Below are 24,613 nucleotides of genomic sequence, written 5' to 3'. Positions count from 1 at the left end.
TGAAACCCAAAGTGTTCCAGTGAGCATTTCCTTTGAGTATCATGTTGGCACTCAGAAAGCTTCGGATGTTGGAGCATTACAGATTCCTGGATTCAGGATATCCAACCTGTACATGCATATAAAGTATATGTCTGCATACAAATGTATTAAATGTGTATTCAGACATACACGTATATATTATTAAGGTGTTAGGATTATGAACTTTTTTTTTCTTTTCTACTTTCCAAAGTTTCTATAACAACATTGTTTTCACCCATTTATTCAGTGACATGCATCAGCTTCCCGTGTAAGGGAAAAATATAACTCCCATATACCTTACACAGGTATATGGGAGTTATATTTTTCTAATTAATAAAATACTAAGCTCACTTAGCCCCAAGAATGTGTAGGAGTTATATTTTTCTAATATTAAAATATTAAGCTGTTACCCTCAAGAATACAAAACTACGTCTAAACTTTGAGCTTTGCTGATGGAAGCAGCAGTTACCTCTGAGAAACCCTGGCACCTTCTCAGGCCTCACTGATTGGTGCTGCTTCAGATCCTGGATTACAGTCTCCTGCCAGCTACTCAAGTACATTTTTACTATATCCTCAAAAGAACGTGTTGGTTTTTTTTGTTTTCGTTTTTGTTTTTTAAATAAAAAGAGATAAAGACTCCTACGACAAAAGTCTCACTTTTTTTCTATTTCCCAAAGGCAGTCATTGTACATGTCTGGTCATTCTGAAAAGCAGGACTAGGCTGAAACACATGGCATGAGTGACAGCACCAGGACGTAAGCTGCCCCCCACCCTCTCTTTCCTACTAGCTCCCTCCAAGTCACTCAACACGGAGTTATGATGTTAAAATGCTAATAGGTGACATTTTCCTAATCTGATATAAACAGTGATAAGAGATCTTTAGGAAAGTACTATTTCCAATGACATTGGAAGTTCATTGCAAATGCAGCTTTCAAACAAGTTCTCTAGCCTCAACTTCTTACCAGATTTCTGGCTCTAAGCCATTAAAAAAATCAGAAGCCACCAATGACTGACAAGTATTGATTATGTTACTGTGTTTTCCCACAAATAAACTGTGAACTTCTCCCTATGATTCAGAAATACAAGACACTAGATCTGTGTTTAGGCCAACAGACCGCCCCTCCTCTCATTATGGATGGAGAGTCTGGGCTCCAGGAGGCTAAGCGGTATGTTAGGGTTCATCCATCGTGTGAGTGAGAAGAGTAAAACCTGGAACCTGACCACTTGGTTACAAGTCAGCGCTCCCTTCCACTTTACATCACACAACTTCCAGTCAATCATTTCTGCATCCTCACAGGCTCTGAGTTTATCAGAGAATGCATGCTGGTTGAATGCTAAATGACAAAATTAAGGCCGAATAAGAGTTAAAATTTATATATATATATAGTAGAGTGAATCTTATTTTTTTCCATTCACATTTGTTTCCCCAAGAAATATAAGTTTGGGAAATTATTTGGCTATAACAGCCAGTCAAATGTATATACTCTTCATAGCCTATCGTGTGATGTGGAAGAGTTTCAAAAACAGACTGGCTATAGAACAGGGATTGGCAGCTAATTCACATGTGCAGGAAGCAGGGTCCTGGCGGAAACAATGGGTTCCTATCCCCTTAGATAGGTCCAGATGAGATCACTGTTGTCCACGGCTTGACTTGCCTTTGTCAACCAACCCTGGAATGAATATATGCTAAGCAGAAAGAACAATACGTTCAGAAAACTTGTGTTTAATAATTACTACTGGTGTGACCTTAGGAAACTTGATGAAGTGCTTCAAGCCTTAGTTTCTTCATCTACAAAAGTTAAAAACTGCCCCCTACTGCACACTTTTAAGAACTTAAATAAGACAACATGTAAAACAGCACAGTGCCTTGCCCATATTAAGTGCTCAGTAAACAGATGCTGATATTTAATTTGACCAGTGGGTAAAACACACAGGCCATCCTCTCCCCTGTTATTTTTTCATCCTTCTTACAAATTTGTCATATAATTCTCTTTTAGAAAAACGTTTTTTTAAATAAGCCCCCAAATTTCTGAGCATGGAACTCAAGAACTTTCACAAACTGGCCCCCAGCTAAACCTCTGACTTTATGGTATAATTGTACCCCAAACCCTAAGATACAGCCACACCGACTCTTTGTTATTGCCTGATACTTTTATTGCCATGTTGTCTCAATGAAATGCTCCCTTCCCTCTTCTTTGCAAGGCAAGTTCCTAGTCATGCTTCATTACCGAGACAGTGGGAATCAGCCTAGACTCATCTGTTTCTCCAGCCTGTACGAGCATTGCACTTGCAAGTCCTCTGCTCTGACGTCCAAGTGCATAACCCTCCTACTCTGTAAGTGTAAACTCTGTCTCCTCAGCATTACTGACTTCAGACCTCACCCCGAAGTCTATGCTTTCAGAAACCTTGCTGTAGGTTGAGAGACAGGTGGAATTTTTCAAGAGATTTATTTGCCTTCATCACTACAGTGTCATCAGAAAAATTCTTTTCTATTTAAAATAATCCTTCCAGAGAACTAAATATTTCAAAATAACTATATAACCTGACACTGAACAAGACAGAGTAAATAAATGAAATCCTAAGTTAATTTTCCTGAGCTAGCCAGAACCTCTAAGAAGCATAATTATATTATGATTAAAAATAGGTAAGGGGTTTTATTTGACTAGGCATCTTACTTAATTCAAGCTTTTTATTATTATACTATCTAAAAACAGGTTCATTGCTGAAAGACTCCAGGGTATGATTAAAAACTGGATATTTAACACTGATTTTACATCTAGTAGATTTATTTTCTTTAAACTGTTCTATAATGGAAGGAACAGAAGTAAAAGAAAGAAATGATTGAAAAAAATGTACCAGAGTAAAAAAATGGCAGCTTCTTTACTGTATCTAGTGGCCCCATTGTACCATTATTCTTAATATTCTTTTCTGAAGCTCACAGCATTAACATGACATTCATATACATAATTACTATAATATCTAACCAAGATTGTATTTTTCACTATTCCCTGCAGCAGTTAGTAATTGCTATTAAAAATAATAATGGATTTTGTGGAATAAAGACAAGTGGCTAAAATGTTTCATCACTTAATAAATAGGTAGTAAACATCTATTTTCCAAACCCTATAAAAAATGAGATAAAAACATGAACCAGGCTCACAAAGAAACCACATATACAATGGGAGATAATATAGTGAGAAGAGGGCAGAGGACTGAAGAATCATCAGTGACATCAGCAAATCTTATTGAATCTAGCTTCAAAATATTTCTGGGCTCTAATCACTTCCTGACACCTTCACTGCCACCACTCAGTTCCCAGCCACCATCAGCTCTCATAAAGAGCAATGCAATGGGTCTAAGTTGCCTCCCAGTGTGACAGAGACAGTGGTGCTCACCAAACGCAAGCATTCCATCTCTTCCACTGCATTTGTCAATTCCCTTGCAGTTAGGATGAGCTGTCTTTCAGCCAATGAAATCTGAGCAAAAGTGACATATACCATTTCTGAGCCAAGCAATAAAAAAACCCACATGGATCATTATCCAGTTTCCCTGTTTGAGCCATAACAATTGAGGAGAACATGGGGCCCAGATGGTGCCACTACAAAATGATGAGGCTTCCATCAGCCTGGATTCCGAAGTGACTTTGTGGTAGAGGCCTCTTTGTGGTCTTTTACTGGATTAGGTACACAAGGGACTATTTACCAAAAGCCACTACATACCTTAGCTTATTCTGACATACAGCAGTTCAAGAGTGGAGCAAAATGTGGCTTTGATTTTCAGATATCAGGCATTGCAAAAAATAAAAAATAAAAATAGAAAAACACCATAATCTATTATATGCAAATAAAAATACTTAATAAAACCATTATGTGTGGTAATTTGTGGGGGCAGATCATACCCCTAATGAACTCGGGGCTCTAAAGAGGCTGGGAAATGGAACACCAGAAGTGTGTTGCATATTATACAGTGCTGTGGGTATTTCAAGAAATACCGTCCATATCGCGAGCAGGAGAAACAGAATAGAGAAACAGCCCAGAAATTCAGGGCCATGCTGGGTTAAAGAAAACAAAACAAAACAAAAAGCAAAAATCAACTTAGGAATTCTAGACTCCATGAGTCAGACATAAGAAGGAGAAATCCTTATATAACAAATGCCAACTAAAACCTTTAGAAGATTAAAATGCTTCAGGGAAGAGATAAACCAAGGCTGTGACACTCGGTAAATTCTTTCACTTGGACAAAATGACTCAGGGCAGAGAACCAATTGATGATGTGGTCCTTAAACAGAAACCTGACAGCTTTAAGTGGAGAGAGATAATGTATGGGGTGATACATCAAAGACATATAGGACGATATTTCAAAACAAACAAAAAGACCCTGTAGATGTGGCTATAGGCACATGGCACTAAGAGAAGTCATATAAATAAGAACACTTTTAAATTTCTGAGATAGCAATGCTGCCTAAGAAACCACAAACCTGGGCTAAAAATGCCTGTGAGTATCTAAACCTTCATACTTGGGCCTTCAACCTTGTGGGTACCGGCCTCCAACATCCACTCCTCATGTGGCCCAGGGAAGGAAGTGGAGAAGACGTCCCCGCAAGGAAGAAACCAGGGTCATAGAGGACAAAGGACAACAAGGTTGCCCCTATGAAGCAGAATTAAAGGCTAATTAAGGACCCTTACCTCCCCACAGTAGGGAAACCCTCATAACGTCTGTACAGCAGGATTTTTAAGCTGTGTCACAGCAGTGTCTGCCAACTGTCTCTTATCATTTCCCTTTCCAAGGTGAGTGCTTAATGCAATTATCTTGTCCCTGCTTCACCATGTAAGTTGTGTCTCGGGTGGGTGTGGGGGAAGCAGGGCAGAGGATTTGTCCATTTAGTTCAGTTTAGATCACACAGCTGAACCTGAAGCGCAGCCTACTGTGAATCATGCAGACTTTGGGTGGCATGGAGTGAGTAGCACCCTGGGTTGTTTCCTCTAGTGGAGGAGCAGAGTGTTTTCCATGGTGGAAAGAAGGCTTGGTGAATAAAAGGGTGGGCTGTAGCAGACAGGGGTTCCCACCACACATTCCATCTGCTTCTCTATGCTTCTCAACGCCCTTGTAGTTAGACAAGGTCATGTGACTAGGTGGGCCCATGAAAAGTGAGAGGTGTGTCATATATCACTCACGTGGCTAAGCAAATCACACCTGATTTTCCAGTCCGACTCCTTTTCCTGACAAGGTGCTTGAGGAGACCCCTAGTGGGTATGGACCCTGAGGAGGCTTCTCTTGTGCTAGGTCATGGTGACACTGGGTCACTTTATTACTTCAGAATTCCCTAGCAGCACGATGGTAGCTTAAAAACACACATCTGCTCCAGTCACACCTCTGCTAGAATCCATGTAATGACTTCTCAGTTCACTAAGAATAAAAGCCAGGCTTTCATGCCTTATCAGGCTCTGTGCGACCTGCTCTTCCCCTCACCCTGCCTCTCTCATCCTGTCCCCTCCCTGCCTTCACACTCAGGCCACTTCAAACACCCCAGCTCCCTTGCAGGCTCCTTCAGAGTCCTCACAATCGTCGGTCACTGGAATGTTCTCCCAGGTACCCTCATGACTTGCCCCTCTACTTCTCTTGGGACTTGACCCAAATGTCACCTTATCAGAGAGACCTTCCCTGACCACTCCATGAAACCTGGCACTCTCTCCACCTCTTTCTCCTTGCCCTGCATTATTTTTTCCTCCTAACTGATACACTGGGTTTCTATTGCTTATTGCCTGTCACCACTACATTCCCAAAGCCCAGAATTGTGGCTCATACATAATGCTTCTCTGTTGGATGGATGGAAGGATGGAAGGATGGAAGGATGGATGGATGGATGGATGGATGGATGGATGGATGGATGGAAGGATGGATGACACTGTTTAAAAAGAACAGTAAAAGTGCTCTTGAGGAAGCACATAAGTAGGAGGGCTCATGGTACATGTGTAACCACTAGAGGACTCTAGTTTAGACACGGTGAGGCATAAAGTGCTGGACAGTAAATATGTTAAACTTCGCAGGCCACATATGGTCTCTGTTAGCTATTCTTTTGTTAGGTTGGTTGGCCGGTTTTTGCAATCCTTTAAAAAGATGTAAAGGCCAATCTTAGCTAAGGGTTGTACAAAAACAGGTAGTGGGCTAAATCTGACCTGTAGGCCATCATTTTCTGATCTCTGATCTATAATATTAAACAGTTCTGGTTGAAAAGATAAACTGAGGATAAGTTGTCAGTGGCCTGGAATGCCAGGCTAAAGAATCTGATTTGAAAGCCACTGAGAGCCGCTTGCCTACTGAAGATAATTACATGGAAACGTCTCATTAGATTCCCATTTAAAAAGCACTGTAAGAAAATCTTATTTCAAAGAAAAACTTTAAACTATAGTTATCTGAGAAAAAAAAAAATCACTCTTTCTTAAGACTTTGCCTGTCTTTCTGGAATCAATGCAGTAGCTCCCCCCTCTGAGGAACCTTCCTGACCTGTATCAAAGAATTTAAATCATCTAGTTACTTGTACATTCCCCTGACTAGACAATGAGATGCTTTAGGATAGAACCTATGCTTTTAAAATCTCTGTATCCCTAACCTAACCTAATATCTAACATACTGCAGACAAACAGTAAATAGCTACTAAACTTACTGAACAACTCTGATCAACATACAGAAAAAACCAAGATTCTTTAAAAGTGCAATAGGCCAGGCACGGTGGCTCACACCTGCAATCCCAGCACTTTGGAAGGCTGAGGTAGGTAGATCACGAGGTCAAGAGTTCGAGACCAGCCAGGCCAGCATGGTGAAACCCCATCTCTACTAAAAATACAAAAAAATTAGCTGGGCACAGTTGTGCGCACCTATAATCCCAGCTACTTTGGAGGCTGAGGCAGAATTGCTTGAATCTAAGAGACAGAGGTTGCAGTGAGCTGAGATCACACCACTGCACTCCAGCCTGGGCAACAGAGCAAGGCTCCGTCTCAAAAAAAGAGCAGTACGATAAAATTACATGTTCTCAATATGTCCCTGGAAAGCTGTGGTCCAGAATACACCAAAATTACCCAGTCATACTTTGCAGTAAGTAATTCCTGTAAGAAAGCCCTTGAAGACATCACAAAAGGATACTTTAAGGGACTTGAAACAAAGAAACAAAAAACTCCAGAACCTAAAGTATGATAAGGATAGATGATAGATAAATGATAGATAGATAGATAAATAGATAGATAATAGATGATAGACAGATAGATAGACAGAGATAGACAGATAGATTGATAGACAGATTGATGATAGATAGATAGATAGATAGATAGATAGATAGATAGATAGATAGATGATAGATAGATAGAGATAGATTGATCGATAGACAGATAGATGATAGATAGATAGACAGAGATAGATTGATTGATAGACAGATAGATGATAGATAGATAGAGATAGATTGATTGATAGACAGATAGATGACTGATTGATAGATTGATAGATAGATAGATAGATAGATAGATAGATAGATAGATAGATAGATAGATAGATTGATGATAGATACAAAAAATTGAGACCAAATGTTTGCCATTAGGACAATGCCACCCTGATCAGATGTCATGCAGGAAGGGGTACAACAACATCAAATTACCGATGGCTTTCTGTTTATTCATTCCACAACATCCACTGAGTACACACTGTGCATCTGCGTTGGGCTGAGTGCTGGTGACAAAATTAGATCAAGACCCTGCCCCTGGTCTGTCAAAATACAGAGAGATAAAATACGTACTAAATACGGAGAGATAAAAGACATTACAGAGAGGAATGGTCACCCTACAACGACAGCTGGGTAAACACAAGGCACCACGGAAGTTCTCAGAAGGGGCACTCTGCAGACTGGAAATGAGGGGCAGGCAAGGTCAGGAAAGGGTTGCTGAAAGGGGACATCTCTAAGGAGAGTCCTCAAGAGTGAACAGAAACTAAGACAAGAAAGGAAGAATTTGAAGAGATCACTAGTCAAGGGGGCAAGTGGAGCACCTAGAAGTACATGGGCTTGGCTAAAATGCAGAATGAAAGTGGTACGGGAAAGGGGTCTGATCCAGACCCCAAGAGAAGGTTTTTGGATCTCACTCAAGAAAGAATTCAGGGCAAGTCCATAGAGTGGAAGCAAATTTATTAAGACAGCAAAGGAATAAAGAATGGCTTCTCCAGAGACAGGGCAGCTCCAAGGGCTGCTGGTGCCCATTTCTATGGTTATTTCTTGATGATATGCTAAACAAGGGTGGATTATTCATGCCTCCCCTTTTTAGACCTTATAGGATAACCTCCTGACATTGCCATGGCATTTGTAAACTGTCATGGCACGGGTGGGAGTGCAGCAGTAAGGATGACTGGAGGGCACTCTCGTCGCCATCTAGGTTTTGGTGGCTTTTTGCTTGCTTCTTTACTTCAAGCTCTTTTATCAGCAAGGTCTTTATGACCTGTATCTTGTGGTGACCTCCTATCTCATCCTGTGACTTAGAATGCCTAACTGTCTAGGAATGCAGCCCAGTAGATTTCAGCCTTATTTCACCCAGCTCCTATTCAAGATGGAGTTGCTCTGGTTCAAACACCTCTGACACAAGTAAAGGCCTGTCAGAGAATGAGGAAGAATGAAGCAGAAATGACAACATGAAGAGGAGCCCTGAGTGCTGCACTGATGACAGTGTCATCATCTTCACACCTTGGGAAGCATAAAAGTATCTTCAGCAGGAGAGCAACACAATCGCTCCAGACGTTTTAGCTCATGGCTTGATTCATAATTCACCAAGAAAACCTACATCATCTGCACGTACTTCAATGGCTGTGAAATCTTGTTAAGCAGATTTTTGTTCTTTTTTTTTTTTTTTTGAGACGGAGTTTCGCTCTTGTTACCCAGGCTGGAGTGCAATGGTGCGATCTCGGCTCACCGCAACCTCCACCTCCTGGGTTCAGGCAATTCTCCTGCCTCAGCCTCCTGAGTAGCTGGGATTACAGGCACGCGCCACCATGCCCAGCTAATTTTTTGTATTTTTAGTAGAGATGGGGTTTCACCATGCTAACCAGGATGGTGTCGATCTCTTGACCTCATGATCCACCCGCCTCGGCCTCCCAAAGTGACGGGATTACAGGCGTGAGCCACCGCGCCCGGCCCGACTTTTGTTCTTTTAAAAATGAACATAGCATGACTTTGAACATAAGGCTGATATTTAGGAAATGGCAGGTGACTTAAGAAAAACCCAGGTGCTATCTACAGAGCTAGGTGGAAAAATCAGAGTTTACAAACTGTTTATTATTTCTTTAACTAATAAAAAAAATACACAGATGTCTTCTCTTTTTAGGTTTCTATTTACAAACTCACCCTATTTTTCATCCATTTCTCCCTCCTCCTTTTCATGTTCAAACTTTTATACTCACTATGTGCTAGACCTGGCTTTGACACAGAGGATACAAAGGTAAATTAAGACAGAATCATTATCCTGGAAGAATATACATCCTAATGGAAAAGTCAACACAGAAATAAAAATGTATAAAACGTGACAGAAAAATAAATAAGTATGTGGGTACACCATTTAGAAAGGCAAGAAAGTCTTTAAAAAGGAGGTGACATCTGAAGCAGGACTTGAAGCATCAGCAAGTGCTCGTGTGGAAGGAGGGGAGGGTGGATTGCAGGCAAAGAGAACAGAATGAGGAATTAAATAAAGGCTCTTATGTAAGAAGAATGTTCTATGGCTGTAACTCTCAACCTTTTACTGTGCTCCAAAAACCCTACAGGATATAATATACTCTCACCAAAAACAGTAGCTCACGACTTCAAGGTGTCTCACGGGGTAGAGGAGTGGGTGCACAGCAGCAGCTGTGGTATATTTAGGAAAGGAGGAGGAATCCTTTCTGAAAAAGATTAAACTCTCCCAGGATTTTGATCCCCAAAGCTAGAAGTTGTTTCTCCTCTGGTCTCACTCCCAAGCTACACTTGGAAAAGCTCTTGGTGATGCAAATGTGTATGCGTGTGCTTAGGCAATGGACTGTCCAGCAGGGGAAGAGACGCAGAGTACTGGGGCTGCTGGGGGTGCCATGCTGGGAAACTTACACATTATCCTCGGGCCAGTGGTCTCCAAATTGAGGCATGTGAGCCACTAGCACACAAAGCCTTTCCAACAGGGACACAGACACAGGTAGTTTAAAGAGTACTGTTTCTAAATTAATTTCCACCTTTTCTGAGTATTCTTTCCTAAAACGGATCTTGAGGTCAAGGTGTGAAGCTTGTGCTCTTTCCCAACTCTGCTTTCATTAATAGCCTTCCATGAAAACAGGAAAGGCATGCTTCACACACTTCCTGAATCTGACTCTGATACATCGTTCTGGTTTCTCAAAAGCTCCAGAACACCAAAGGGATAATTCAGAATGCTGGTATATAACAGATTCCAGTGGAGACCACCTTTGCAAAAATTTTAACAATGAGAAAATTGTGGCAGTGGAGATCTGATTTACCCAACCCCCATCTTGCCTTTAGCCTTCAATCTATCAGCAATTTAGTTTATAGTTTAAATGGTAACAGCCCTTGCCCCAAAACTCAACTGCCTTTGTAAAGCTAATGAAAAACTACCAGGCTAAGAGGAGAGAGGAACCTGAATTCTGCTAAGATGTAGACATGAGCAATTGCCAGACATTACATTCTGGGGGTCACAAGGTATGTAACTTCTCCCATTACTCCTGCAGATAACACCATTATTGTGGACTGATCTGAGATATCTGTTCACGTGTTTTGCATGTCTGACACCCACAGCTCCACCAAGACGCAACCGGAAGCAATTCAGCACCCAGGAGGCTCACTTCCCACACCCCTACGGTTGTACCCCAACCAGTCAGCAGGAAGCACCCATTTCCTAGCCACCCACCCCCCTCCCCCAAACTGCCTTTAAAAAAACCATAACCTAGGATGCTTCAAGTGATAAAGTGATAACTCCATTTCCAGCATGGCACAGCCAGCCTAGAGTCAATTAAACTCTTTCTTTACTGCAAAGCGGGGCTCTCTGTGCAGTGGCAGAAAGAACACATCATAAGATTACACAGTGACTGAATAACAAACTTCTTGCATATCACAAGGTTCCCAATACATTGCCTTCTTTTTTTTTTTTTTTTGTTTTTCTTCTAAGTTACCGTTTTGATAGTTTTGGGGAAACAGGTGGTGTTTGCTTGCAAGTTCTTTAGCAGTTATTTCTGATATTTTGGTGTATCCATCACTGGAGCAGTGTATACTATACCCAACGTGTAGTGTTTTATCTTTCATTCCCCTCCAACCCTTCCCTACCAAGTCTCCAAAGTCCATTGTATCATTCTTATGTGTCTGAGTCCTCATAGCTTAGCTCCCACTTATAAGTGAGAATATAAGATGATTGGTTTTTCACTCCTGAGTTACTTAACTCAGAATAATGGTCTCCAACTCCATCCAGGTTGCTGCAAATGTCATTATTTCATTTCTTTTTATGGCTGAGTAGTGTTCCACGGGGCGAGGGTGCAGTGTGAGTATCTGTGTGTGTGTCTCTCACATCTTGTTTATCCACTTGTTGCCTGATGGGCATTTTTTAGGTTGGTTCCGTATTTTTGCAGTTGCGAAGGATGCTGCTCTAAACGTGTGTGCGAGTGTTTTTTTCATATAATGACTTCTTTCCCTCTGGGTAAATACGCACGAGTGGGCTGCTGGATCAAACGGTAGTTCTACTTTTAGTTCTTTAAGGAATTTCCATGCTGTCTTCCATAATGGTTGTACTAGTTTACTTTCCTATTAGCAGTACAGAAGAGTTCCCTGTCACCATATCCACACCAACATCTAATATTTGTTTGACTTTTTAATTATGGCCACTCTTGCAGGACAGGAGTAAGGTGATGTCTCATTGTAGTTTTGATGGGCATTTCCCTGATAATTAGTGATACTGAACATTTTTTTCCTGTGTTTTGGCCATTTGTACATTTCCTTTTGAGAAGTATCTATTAATGTCCTTTGCTTACTTTTTGATGGGATTGTTTGCTTGTTTCTTGCTGATTTGTTTGAGTTCCTTGTAGATTCTGGATTAGTCTTCTGTCAGATGCTTGGTTTGTGAATATTGTCTCCCACTCTGTAGGTTGTCTATTTACTCAGCTGACTATTTCTTTTGCAGTGTAGATGCTTTTTAGTTTAATTAGGTCAATCTCTTTATTCTTGTTTTTGTTCGATTTGTTTTTGGGTTCTTGGTCATAAACTCTTTGCCTAAGCCAATGTCTAGAAGAGTTTTCCCAGCGTTGTCCTCCAGAATTTTTATGTTTCAGGTCTTAGATTTAAGTCCTTGAACAATCTTGAGTTGATTTTCATATTAGGTGAGAGATGAGGATTCAGTGGCATTCCTCTTTATGTGGCTTGCCATTAGGTATCCCAGCACCATTTGCTAAATAGAGTGTCCTTTCCCCACTTTGCTTTGTTTGCTTTGTCAAAGATCAGCTGGCTGCAAGTATCTGGCTCTATTTCTGGGTTCTCTATTCTGTTCCATTGGTGCATATTCTTATACCAGTACCATGCTGTTTTGGTAACTATTAATATAGCCTTATAGCACAGTTTGAAGCTGGGCAATGTGATGCCTCCAGATTTGTTCTTTTTGCTTAGTCTTGCTTTGGCTATGCAGATTGTTTTCGGTTTCCATATGATTTTTAGAACTGTTTTTTCTATTTCTGTCAATAATGATGACGGTATTTTGTCGGAATTGTATTAAATTTGTAGACTGCTTTTGGCAGTATGGTCATTTTCAGAATATTGATTCTACCCATCCTTGAGTATGGGATGTGTTTCCATTTGTTTGTGTCATTTACGATTTCTTTCAGCAGTGTTTTGTAGTTTTCCATGTAGAGATCGTTTGCCTCCTTGGTTATATTCCTAAGTATTTTATTATTATTATTTTTTGCAGCTGTTGTAAAAAAAGGTTGAGTTCTTGATTTGATTCTAAGCTTGGTCGCTATTGTTGCATAGCAGTGCCACTGATTTGTGTACACTGATTTTGTATCTTGAGACTTTACTGAATTCATTTCTAAAACCTAGAAGTATTCTGGGTGAGCCTTCAGGGTTTTCGAGGTATACAATCATATCCACTGGTGAATAGTGATTGTTTGACTTCCTCTTTACCAATCTGGATTCCCTTTATTTTCTTCTCTTGTCTGACTGCTCTGGCTAGGACTTCCAGCATGATGTTGAATAGCAGTGGTGAAAATGGGCATCCTTGTCTTATTATAGTTCTCAGAGAAAATGCTTTCAACTTTTTTCTATTCAGTGTAATGTTGGCTGTGGGTCTGTCTAGAGATGGCTTTTATTACCTTAAGGTATGTCCCATCTGTGCAAGTTTTGCTGAGCGTTTTAACCATAAAGGGATGGTAGATTTTGTCAAATGCTTTTTCTGCATCTATTGAGATGATCATATGATGTTTGTTTTTAATTATGTTTATGTGATATATCACATTTACCTGCACGTGTTAATTCATCCCTGCATCCCTGGTATAAAACCCACTTGATTATGCAGTATTATCTTTTTAATATGCTGTTGGATTTGGTTATTTTGTTGAGAATGTTTGCATCTATGAGCCTCAGGGATATTGGTCCATAGCTTTCTATTATAAAGCCACGTGCACATGTATGTTTATTGCAGCACTGCTCACAATAGCAAAGACTTGGAACCAACCCAAATGCCCATCAATGATGGATAAAGAAAATGTGACATATATACACCATGGAATACTATGCAGCCATAAAAAAAGAATAAGCTCATGTCCTTTGCAGGGACATGGATAAAGCTGGAAACCAACATTCTCAGCAAACTGACACAAGAATAGAAAACTAAATACCGCATGTTGAACAATGACAGAACATGGACACAGGCAGAGGAACATCAGGTATTAGGGAGTGGGGGGTAGGGGAGGGATAGGCAAGGAAAGGGGGTATAGGGGATGGATAGCCTTAGGAGAAATACCTAATGTAGATGATGTGGTGATGGGTGCAGCAAACCACCATAGTACGTATATACCTATGTAACAAACATGCACATGCTGTACATGTGCCCCAGAACTTACAGTATAAGAATAATAAAAGAAAGCTTTGAACTTTCTTTTTTTAGTAGAAGCTGTCAGTAAAATGTACCACCACCTGGTGATAGGCCATAGGCTCCTCAACCCCTCTTTGGAGCAGTTACTTTAGAAAGCTTGTAATTATTATCCTTTCTCTGTCCCTTTGCGATGTAAATCTTCTACCACCTAGTGTGTTTCCTCAAGGCTCTGGGATCAGTCTCTCTGAAGCAGATATACTCAAGGAGCCAGCTCGCTGTGGGAGGGTAAGGGCCTCACTTCCATGGGCGCCTTGTTCCAACCTGCACAACTACCTGCTGTCATAAAGACATGAACAGTTGGTTTCTTCTCCAGATAAGTGCCAATTTTCAAGCCCAGATGGTTCATTTACATGGGCCAAACCCCCCTTAATGCCCCTTGTGCCTTTCCTTTCACACACCACAGTGTTGAAAAAGTCTTCTGTCTTTTTTTGCTTTGGCGAAGGTGAGCTTGGTTTATGCTGGGCTCTCTTCCCTCTGCAGTAGTTCGTACTTAAGAAAATCTGTCTTTACTGCCTTTAAAAGTGTCTGGCTTTATTTCTCTTTGACTAAAGAAACAGTAGAAATGGTTTGAGGAAAAGGAAAGATGCAATCTTTCTGACAGCTGCAGATGTATTCCTGTACTTTTTAAGTGACAGCAGTAGTTATCAAATTGCCTATACTGTACACAATAGAGCTACGTTACAGTTTTACTTCAAATGTCAATACTTCCAATGTGCTGAAAATTATGCCCTCCTTTGTAATCATTTATGATTATAAAATTTTTAGATATCAAGTGTGTGAGAGGTAATCAGGTTATTTTAAGTTATCTCAGCTACATGAGTAACAAAGGTTCAAGCTAATGGCTTCGGAGCACTGTTTTCCTAAAGTGTGATTTTCATACCACCTGTATTGAAATTAACTAAGTGCAACCTCAAAAATGCAAATTCCTGGGCCCTCATCAGGCTTACTGACTCAATCTGTTGGGTTGGGAAATACATCAGCATTGGTGGAAAGAAACCTGTATTTTGCATGAGCATTTCCTGGTTAATTCTAATAGCAAGGGAAGTGTGTGACCCAATATTGCAGCTCTGGAGCCTTTAAGCTTCTGACTGACCCAACCAATTGGCCAATGTTGAGTTTAGGAGGTGGCTGGAGGTGGGTCTTGGGACTTGAAACAAAGGGACAGTGAGGTAGTCACTGCAAGAGTCTAGGCAGATTGGATGGGGTTTAAGGAGACAAGCAGTTTGGGTTGTAAATGACATTATGTTAAAGGACTGAAAAACACTAATATGCTGTCTCATGCCAGCTCCTGGAGCAGCAACTCCTCTGATGTATGTCATCAGTTGCCAGTCAGTTGACACAGCAGCTTTCAAATCTTTTTGTTCAAGACTGACAGTAAGAAATATATTACGCATCCAAAGTCAATTATTATACATATATATACAGACATATCTGCATATATTAAAAGCAAACAAAAATGTCATGAAACGATATGACCCCCTACTAAGGGGAGATACATTTTGATGTTTCCTATCCTAAGACACACTCCAGTGTTCTGTTTTGCTTATGTGTCTTTAATGCTGACCAAAGTGCTCAAACTAATTAGAGGACCCACTAGTGGGTTATAACTCAGTTTTTAAAGCACCTGTAAATCTGCTCTGACGATAACAGAATGGTTTGCAGTGGCCAGCAAACACTGAAGCTAGAAAAGAGACATGAAATGGTCTCAGTTATATTTAACTAACTTTATTAAAAACAATGAATCACTTCATGTTTTGCTAAGAGCCTAACAATCATCTCTATGTGTGCTGGCACCAAATGCTGTGTGTGCTTTACTGTGTCCACGCTCCGCACCAGGCTGTGAACCCCTCTTAGTCATTCTTTCATTCTCAGTGCTTAGTATAGCATGTTAAGTGCTGTTTATAAATCATAACTATAGAATATTCTGAAATGATCCTTTAAATATGCAAATGAAAGTGAAAGTTTTAACATTTTTGCTTTAATAAAGCTAATATTCAAACACAAAAATAACCGTACCTGTCTTGTCACATTTACTTATATACTTAACATAGAATCACCATTATAATCATACTTTTTACTTAACTATCAATCGCTTATATAGTAAGAGTAATACAGGACAGAGGCCGCTTTATCTTTACCCTTTGCCTTGTACAATAACCACAAAAACAGTATTATTCTTCAGCAAAGTGTAGCTGGCCCTCTCTTTTTTACTGCTCACTTTCAGCAATGATATAAGCTAATACATTCCTACGTTTTTCAACAGCTTGAAGGTCACCTTTGTCTTCATGGAGGGGGCACGAAAAACATTAGAAATGAGAGGAAATGTGACTGCAATCAGTAAGAAATACTACTGTCTCTTGCTACTGAGCACGTACACGCTTTCACAAAATTTGAAAGCATTCATTCACATTTTCCATTAAGATATCTTCTATTGCATGCATATATGTGATATATAATGCAAATTATTATTATTAAGATCATTGAAAGTAGGTCCACTGTATTTACAGCAAAATCAAATGTTGATATAAAAATCTAGATCTTATCCCAACACTTAAAATTGCTCAGAATCATGCGAAACCAAGAGTCGGATCGTCCAGGGCCATCTCATCCCGTCACCAGAGTGACAGGTAAACCAGACTGGTACTGATCAGCACCTGGCATACCAGGGGCCACAGGGTTGAATCAGGAGTGCTCTAACCAGCATAAAGCTTAGAACTCTCCATTTGGTGTTTGTGGGAGGCTCTGTCACTCCAACTGGCTGGATGTGAATTAGGAAGCAACAGAGCCCCAATTATTGCCAGGCATCCTCCTGCAACTACTACAGCAAAGTGCTTTGTTGTGAAACTAGCGTGACAGCAGAGAAAAGAAACGGAAAGAAACTGGGTCCGTGACAACGCCGGCTGCTGGCGTAGACAGCCCTGAAATCAGCCCCACCTCTGGACCTTTGACTTACAGGAGCCAGCAAATTTTCTGGTAAGTTAAGCCAACTTTAATTGTCTTTTTATTTATGTCTAAAAACATTCTAAAATTAATCCATATTTATAGAGTAGTGATTATAGTTCCTCATTACACTAAGGCAAAAATATAGAGTAATTTTCCCAAGGTCAAAACTTGTTAGAATCTCAGGAAGGTTTGACTGTAAACCCATCTCTTTCTACATTACCATGTTACTATTAAAATAACTTACGATGCGTCTAAGATCTATCAAAATTCAATTCAATTTAACACATTGAGCGCCTACTACATTCAAGTATAAAATTTCCCAGGTTTTCTTGTGTCCGTGTTGATTCAAAATTGTTTTCTCTGTTTTCCCCGTGAGAACTTTTGATACCTGGTGATCAAATGGTGTCAATCCCTCACAGTCTTTTTACTCACAGGGTGGCATAAAAATCCCTCATCAGACAAGACATATGGGACAAAAACTGGTTCTATAATGATTAGAGAACTCTGCGAGGAGATTGAGTGAATAAAATGTTAAATAGCTGGTAGAATTTCCTCAAAGCACATTCAGGAAAACACAATATGAAAACAAATACAGTTGGCACACATGCCCACACTGCAGTAATGAGCCCAAATCCAGGTGTTTGCTACTCAAGCCTCAGCTTGGCCCACCATCACCCCTCCCACACCAGGCTGCAAAAGCCTTTACAGTGAAAATTCTGTGGCCCTAGACTTCTGTTCCTTTCTCTAACCATCACAAAAAATGGTGATATATATAGATCATTTTGGAGACACTTTTTGGTCTCACTCTGTTGCCCAGGCTGGAGTGCAGTGGCATGATTTTGAGTCACTGCAACCGCCACCTCCTGGGCTCAAGAGATCCTCCTGCCTCAGGCTTTTAAATAGCTGGGACTCCAGGGTTTTCACCATGTTGCCCAGACTGGTCTTGAACTTCTGGCCTCAAGCAATCTGCCCACCTCAGCCTTCCAAACTGTTGAGATTATGGGTGTGAGCCACTGCACCAGCCTAAAAGTGATCTCTCTAAAACAAAAATCTGACAATGTCACCATCTGGTTGAAAACTTATGTCTAACTGATCCATTCCCAAGATAAAATCTTTAGCCAGGTATACAAGAGTTTTCACTCCTAGGCCCCTTCCTATCTTTCTGGCTTCATCCTATACTCCCATTTATTCCATATTATTTAAAATTAACTGAAGGTACTAGGTTATTTCATGTTTTTATTAAAACTGCTAAATCAGTCTGAAATGTTCTCATCTTTCCAATCTGTCCTTCTGTGATGCTCATGACAAATACCCTCATCAGTTAAGACTCAACTCCAAATACCTTTTATACTATGGGCCTTTCCTGGCTATCTCCCTGGCTCCACTGACTCTATTATTAACCATTTCTACCTTTCTGTCTCCACATCTTTCATTGAGTTATTTGTTTACCATCCTCATGTATGAAGAGATCTCCCTGTCAAGTCGGCATCCTACGATAGCTGCAATTTTACATCCTATGTGTGCTAATACTTCATGAAGCAGTAGGCACTAGCTGTGAGGAAAGGGCATGGCTGTCTATTATCAATTCCTTCACTGCAGAGGCTAGAGAATGTATTTATGAAATAGCAATTAGGAGATAAATCTGTTTATAAGTTTGAAAGGTACTTAAACGAGAGGTGGGAGCTTATATGATGAACAAAGAATGGAGGAGCAAAGGGAGTCCAAGTCACTAAAGATTTACAGTTGAGTAATAAACAGCTGCAGAGCCATGAAGCCAGCCAGAAAGAGGAGAGCACTGTAGTCGGGAGGTTATTTTCAGACTCCTTTCCCTCACTGCTTTTATCATGTTAAAATATGCTTTGGTATTTGCTGCACATAATTCTGTTTATTTATTTCTCTGTCTTCCCCAAGATTTACGCCCCCTATGAATTAGAATCCACATGTTTTGCAGGAAGGAGAGCATACTCCTTCTGGCTCATTAATGAGAGGCCTGCAAGGGCTGCAGAACACACCAACAGCTCACATCCACCAGAGTCCTCTCCAGGAGCAGAATGCATTATCATTTATGATTGTTCTGAGTACACGGTCCTTTGGCCCATTTTCAACCTCTCCTACTAAATAATTACCTTTGCCAATGTGAAATAATTTTCCAAGCACAGAGAAGGAGTTCTCAGCTTGACAATCAGTCCAGTAATCACTATCAGCCTAGATGGATTTCTACAGCCAAAATTCTCAGGCAAGAAAGGTAGTGGAAAGCAAGACTTTAGGAGTGGACCCATATGTGAATCCTGACTTTGTCAATTCTAGCTCATGAAACACAGGAGCAGTTATCTAACTTCCTTGGGAATTAAATTCTGTGTCTGTTAAAATAATGACAAATTTACATCATGGGGCTGGTGTGACAATTTGATGTTACAAGATTCTCTTCTTCCTCTTATATAATAGTATCTGGTGGGAAGGCTGGATGTGACAAGGGAGATGGAGGAAATGGTTTATCTGCTCCACTATTCAGGTGCAGCCTGAGTGACTAGGATAGACTTTTGGAGTCATTCGTTCATCTTGTTATTATTATCTGGTGATACTGACATCCCTAAATTGTCTTTTCTCCAATTCATGCCACTATTTACAAGTATTCACTGGCTTCGTGTTTTCTTTCCACATCACATGTAAACTTCTTTACTTGTCTTTTGGGGACTCTTCATAGTATATGGTCCATTTGGGCCAAACTAACTTTCCATTACTAAAGGTAAGAGTTTTTATGGGTTCATAGGCATGCTAAACACTTATGTCTTGGCTTTCCCTACATGGCTATATAAGACTACAATGACCCTTTTCTTTTCAGTTCCTAAAGCAGAAAAGTGTCATGCAATCTCATGCAATCAACATCAAATCTGGAATCAGGAGACCTGTGTTTGAAAAAGGAATTGGATATCGCCTGCTTGAATTCCGGCCAATCACCCTCTAGTTATCTGACCTTCAGACTGGAGATGATAATACTTGCTTAATAATCACCCTTACGAGATGTGTGTGAATATCAAATGAGCTCGGGTATGGGAAAATGATAATCCTCAAATTCAGGACTCACTATCATGCTATCTTGTATTCTTTGCTTTGTTTTCATGCGTGCCTGCACTGTTTTCCTAGGTTGCAAGCCCACTAGAATTAGGGACCATATCTCAAACTTCCTTTGGATTCTCAATACAGGACTAGCATCGGGTTCAGTAACAACAAAAGTAGCAGCAAGGACAATATTAACTTTTTAAAGTAGCAAATATTTATTTGAATACTTACTATGACCCATGCATGGTTCAAATCACCACTACTACTAAGTTATTTAGGTAAGAAAACCTAATGTTTGTACTTTATAGTATAGAACTGCCTGAACTGGAAAGGGAAGATTCCAAATGTTTTAACCAACATATTAATCTGCATAAAGATAAAAGCAGGCGGGAAGAGGAGAGCAAAATGAGAAAAATAAACAGCAGGGTAAAGTCCAAGAAAAGCCAACGCACTGGAGGGGAGGTAGGTTTGTCCGAACCATGAAAATTCTACAGACAGCAGATGATATGGTTTGGTTCTGTGTTCCCACCCAAATCTCACCTTGAATTATAATCATCCCCATGTGTCAAGAGCAGGACCAGGTGAAGATAACTGAATCATGGGGCAGTTTCCCCCATACTTTTCTTGTGATGGTGAGTGAGTTCTCACAAGATCTGATGGTTTTAGAAGGGGCTTCCACCTTCGCTCGGCACTCATTCTCTCTCCTGCCACCCTGTGAAAAGGTGCCTTCCTGCATGACTGTAAGTTTCCTGAGGCTCTTCCCCAACCATGTAAAACTATGAGTCAACTAAAACTCTTTTCTTTATAAATCACCAGTCTTGGGTATTTCTTCATAGTAACATGAGAACTGATGAATACAGCAGACACTGTTGACGTTTTGAGAGCTCTAAAGTAGGGCTACAGTTAAAACCTGAAAGAGGCACTTCTTAGGATGCCCCTGAGGGGCCCCAGCAACCTTACTACATTTTTCATGTCTGTCTACTTTTCCAGTCGCCTAAAAATGTTACTTTGCACCTTACCCTTGCTTCTCTCCTCAAGTCTCCAACTGTACCACCTTTCTACTCACATTAAGCTGATTCCTTTCATTGCAATCAGAAGAGAATGTCCTTCATCTCTTGCTGCCACATCTCCTCATCTACTTGCATCTATGCCCATCAGCTTCGCATCTCTCCTGTCATTGGAGGAAACTGACAGGGTCCCAAGTTCCACCTGGATTTCAGGTCTCATCCACTCTCACGTATTACGGCAGAAACTCTCCCCTCTCCTTCATATATCATCTTCTTTTTCATTTATTATTATGTATTTTCCTTTAATAACTATTATGTTGTTTTAATCTTAAAAGATTGCTTGTCAGTGTTTGTTATTTTCCCCTGATCCTCACTTCTTAATATCATAGTGTCCAGGGTTTCATCCTCTCTCCTCCCTTCTTCTCTACCTACTTACTTCCTTGAGAAGTTTACCAAGCCTCCTAGTTGTGATTCCTCTTTAGACACTGAGAATTCCTAAATGTATTTCTAGTCCCTGCTTCTCCAATACACTCTAAATTTACATAGACAGCTGTCAACAGGTCAACTTGGATGGTCAAAAACCATATTAATCTTTTTAAAAACTACTTTGAAACAATTATAGATGCACAAAAGTTGCAAAATAGTCAGAGAGGTCCCATGTAGCTATATCTCAGCTTCTGCCACAATGACATCTTACAAAAAGCCTTAACAATTTTATTATAGCCCAACTCAAACTATCCCCAAAAGCTATTTCTTGACCTTCCATATATATTTATTATCTCTTCTTTGTACACATGGCATTTATTAATAGAATGAAATGGTACTTCTTATCTTACAGTTCATTCAGTATGCATGTATACACGCACACATATGCCTCAATAAACGATGAGCTCCTCAAATGCAAGGGCCATGGTAATCTTTTATTTGTCTTTAGCACACAGAATAGTGACTAAACGTTTCCTGAAAGTATTTGAAATAAATAAACCTTATTCAGGTCAGAATCAAAGGAATCAAACAACTAGACCAAAGCCAGAGATCAATGGGCAAAATACTTATTTAAAGATCAAATGAAATTTAAATCAACAGTTAGTGATCTTTAACCCTGAGAAAACATTATATAACATTTTATAGTTAAGTTCAGTATGATTAGAGATTAGCAACAACAATCACAACATAATTTAGTGGGGGAGAAGGCTAAAAAAACGAGTATATAACTTTCTATTAAGGAATAGAAGTTTTGCAAATGCAGTGTCTTTAAGACAAATGTGCATTAGATATATATCTTTTCTATTTAAAAACTGTGAAAAAGATCAAAAGATCTTCATTCAAAGATGTAATATATATACTAAAAATTATATAGATCAATGTAATTTAATATAGATATGTAAACCTCTGGACACTGGAAAAGCCAAATAATTACACATATATATAATTTATTTGGCTTTAAAGTAAAGGTGTTTTATCCTGAATAAAGTAATACTTATAAACAAACAAAAATATGTACGTGAATATGACAGTACACTTCACTTTGACAGAAATTTTTCAATATTTTTCCCATTTTTCCACTTTGGTCTTACTGACAGTCTTTTTATAAAGTCTTACTAAGCCTATAAAGTCTCTCAATATCTTATTATATGGGATATTTGGCTCCAAAAGATGTACTATTATAGTACATAAAATGTATAATGATTTCTGTAAAAGACAGATAACCTCTAAGGTTTTATAATTTCTTATTAGCTAGACATTCAGTTGGACATGTGTGGAAGGAACTATTTTCTCCACCTTTTGAGTTCCTACCTTGGCCTATAAAGCAGGAAGCTCCCCCCTGTGAGTCCCAAGATGTCAAGTACTCTTTACCCTCCCATTTCTGAGAAGAGGAGAAGTGGCATCTGGTATGTGAACTGGGGAGATGCAATTGATTAAAGGTGGCAAGCTCTTTCCCCATCTTTTTCAAATCTTCCAGTCTTTAAGAAGAGTATATACTCTTCTGCTATTGTTGTCCTCCCAGTGGTAAACATTTGTGGGTCAGGTCCAGACTCTTGCTGCAGAGAAGCATATCTGTCCAACATGTTCATGTGACTGTTGAGCCTCTGAGAGTGACTAGCCTGAATTGATATGTGCTGGAAAACATACTGTATTTCAAAGACTTAGTTTTTTTAAAATGCAAAATATCTTCTCATTTTTGTATTGATCACATGATAAAATAGTAATACTTAGAACAATTTCACCTATTTTGTTTGATTTTTTTAAATGTGGCTATTAGAAAATTCAGCCTCCACCTGTGGCACACATGATCATTCTCCTGGACAGCACTAATCCGGGGGCCACCTCTTTGGAACTCATGAATAGGAGGCAGCCCTTCTGAAAAAGCAGGTACGCTCTGCAGAACTGACTGTCCACGGCAGGGCTGCCTGAAGACTGAGTGCAGAGAGTAGCATGGGAGGACAAGAATAGCAGAAAACTGACATGGAAAACAAAGCCACAGTCTCCAGGCCAATTCTACCAACAATAAAGCTGATATTTTCATTTCTGTGTACCTGATTCCATTATCTCCTAACTGATTATAACTTGAGAATGGGAAATGGCAATTATTTTTTGCCTTTTCCTGATTAAAACCCAAAGATATGACAGAAATATCTCTGCTCCCCTGGAAGCAGCACAAGCACAAATTAAGTGATGAACACACAGCAAAGAAAGTGGTCTTCTCTAGGTCCTTGGGGGTTTAAGTTTCAAAAGTGTCTATAGGTTTCAGTGGAGAGTTCTGCCCTGGGTGGTTCTCAACTGAAACAAAAGTGGCACACAAGTGGGAAGCCTGCCAGGGAAGCAGGCTTCTGAGACAAGTGAGATTCCTCAGCAAAATGACAGTGACAGCCACTGGGACACTTAACTGAGAGGAACACGGGGCTTAAGTGGGAAAATAGAAATCAGGAAGGTTAGAATGACTATGGGCAGGGATATGTGAAACAGATCAGTCTCTGCCAGAGGAGGCAGAATGGATGGATGGATATATCGTCTTTCCTCCAAGGCAGACGTATACTACAGTCAACATCCTGATTGGAGACTTTTTGACATTTTAAATTAATTAATTTTTTGAGACAGGGTTGCCTAGGCTAGAGTGCAATGATGCAATCACAGCCTTGACCTCCTGGGCTCAAGCAATCCTCCTATCTCAGCTTTCCCAGTAGCTGGGACAACATATATATATATATGTCACCTAATTTTTAAATTTTCTGAAGAGATGGGGTCTCACTATGTTGCCCAGGCTGGTCCCGAACTCCTATCCTCGAGTGACTCTCCCACCTCAGCCTCCCAAAGCTCTGGGATTACAGGCATGAGCCACTGCGTCTGGCAAAAATTAATCTATTTTGAGAAATTGAAATTTTAAGACTGTCCCTTATGGACTTACAGAACATACCTTTATTAATCATATTATACTACAAACGTTTAAGAAGT

The 24,613-nt window shown here is 40.0% G+C and overlaps 1 protein-coding gene across 6 annotated transcripts in view; it reads right to left on the bottom strand.

Moving 5' to 3' along the window:
- NBAS (NBAS subunit of NRZ tethering complex) overlaps positions 1 to 24,613 on the bottom strand; it is a 454,285-nt gene that overhangs the window by 110,005 nt on the left and 319,667 nt on the right. The gene's annotated exons all lie outside the window — the stretch shown is intronic.

The sequence above is a fragment of the Callithrix jacchus genome, chromosome 14 (genome assembly GCF_049354715.1).
Source record: "Callithrix jacchus isolate 240 chromosome 14, calJac240_pri, whole genome shotgun sequence".
In the NCBI taxonomy this organism is placed as follows: Eukaryota; Metazoa; Chordata; class Mammalia; order Primates; family Cebidae; genus Callithrix; species Callithrix jacchus.
This window is presented reverse-complemented; position numbering and strand designations above follow the sequence as displayed.